The sequence below is a fragment of the Gossypium raimondii genome, chromosome 7 (assembly GCF_025698545.1).
Source record: "Gossypium raimondii isolate GPD5lz chromosome 7, ASM2569854v1, whole genome shotgun sequence".
NCBI lineage: Eukaryota > Viridiplantae > Streptophyta > Magnoliopsida > Malvales > Malvaceae > Gossypium > Gossypium raimondii.
In genome coordinates, this window is record NC_068571.1 from 23330371 (window position 1) to 23332226 (window position 1856).

The 1856-nt window shown below is 38.6% G+C and overlaps 1 non-coding gene across 1 annotated transcript; it reads left to right on the top strand.

The window, feature by feature from the left end:
- The first annotated feature begins 915 nt into the window (after positions 1 to 915).
- On the top strand, positions 916 to 1022 carry LOC128042732 (small nucleolar RNA R71). The gene has a single exon (XR_008198244.1). It is a non-coding gene; the product is annotated as a small nucleolar RNA R71 (small nucleolar RNA).
- Positions 1023 to 1856: the final 834 nt, after the last annotated feature.

Genomic DNA, 1856 nt, shown 5'->3' on the forward strand with positions numbered 1-1856 from the left:
GATACAGATTCTGATTCCTTTGGTGTAGGAACTTTAACAGCTGGTTGACTTTCCTCCTTTTCAACATGCTCATCATCGACATCAATCAATCGGGGTGCCAGAGTCTTTCCACTTCGCAATGCCACTGCCTTGATATGTTCTTTACCCAAATTTCTTGGATTCTCAGTACCGCTCGGTGAGGTTCCTTGCGATCTATTTTGAAGCTCCGTAGTTAACTGACCAATTTGGTTTTCCAAATTTTTTAGTGTTGCTGCTTGGCTTTGGATCAAAGTTTCATTCTTTACCATGTACGCATTCAACAAGTTTTCCAAACTGGTTGATGCCTCAGCTTGAAGTGATTTTGGAGCTTGCTAATTAAACCCTTGAGACTGGTTGGGTCTTTACTGCAATAAGTTATTGTTCAGTCCATTTCCTTGGTTGCTCCAAGAAAAGTTAGGATGATTACGCCATAAAGGATTGTAGAAGTTGGACTGGGGTCCTTGTCCACTCCTATTTTGATACTGGTTCCCCACATAGTACACTAACCGGGATTTGCTGAACAATCTCAAAAGAATGACCTTCCCCACAGTACACATAAGAAATTACTTCAAACGGACTTGGTGGCTGAGCTACAAAATTATTAGTACTATTAGCGGTTAACTATTTTAACATAGAGAAAATAAACGATACCTAAGCCGATAACAAAGTGAGAGAGTCAACTTCATGAACTCCAGTTACTCGTCTTCCTTAAGCTGTTCGATTTGTTGTCTATTGATAGTTATTACTCGCGATCCTTTCGATGATCTCATAAGCCTCATTACAAGACTTAAACAAAATTGCACCATTCGTGGAAGCATCTACCATCAATCTTGTATGTGCATTGAAACCGTTATAGGAAGACCATTATAGGATGTCTCCAACTAGATATAATGAGGAATCCCATGACGAGAACACTTACGAAGTAACTCCTTGAATCGCTCCCAAGCCTCGTACAAAGACTCGTCATCCAATTGTTGGAAAGTTGCGATCTCGTTCCCTAACTTAGCATTTTTGCTAGGTGGGAAATACTTAACAACAAATCTCTTTGCTAATTCTTGCCATGTAGATATGGAACTTGGTGGCAATGAATTGAGCCATGCTTGTCTTTGATCTCGCAACGAGTACAGAAACAACTTCAACCTCAGTGCTTCTTCAGCCACACTGGCTATCTTGAATGAATCACTCACCTCCATAAACAATTGAAGGTGGAGATGTGGATCTTCTGTGGGCATACCACTAAATTGGCCCACTTTTTGTAGCATTTGAAACATCATTGGTTTCAATTCAAACTGGGTTGCCTTAATATCTAGCCTTCTAATTCCTGCGTCTAACTTGCTAAAAAGTGGCACAGCATATTGTCTGATGCATCAATCCCTATCATCAGGAATGAGGATGGGATTTCGTACATAATCAGCTTCATTACCTTGGTCTTGATTCTGATTTCCAAGATCCATCTCGACTTGTCTTTGAGCTGTTTGTTCACGTCTTCTTTGTCTAAAAGTTCGCTCAATTTCAGGGTCTACAGGGAGTAAATCGATAATTCGATCTATGCTCATAAACACCTGAGAAAAAAATCACAAAAATTAAAAAGAATAAGTTAATAATGTTAGAAATAAATCAAATTGACAACAAATAATTTCATGAAAAAAATGACTATGGCAACAGTTGACAATCCCCAGCAACGAAGCCACAAACTTGTAACGCTCGGGTTTGTCCAAGTGTACACAGTCATTATCAAGTAATAAGTAAGTATCAAGTTATCGTCTCCACAGGGATTGTATTTGTGCTAAGTCACTTAATTTGTAAAATTATATTAACAATTTGAAAAGTAAAAACAA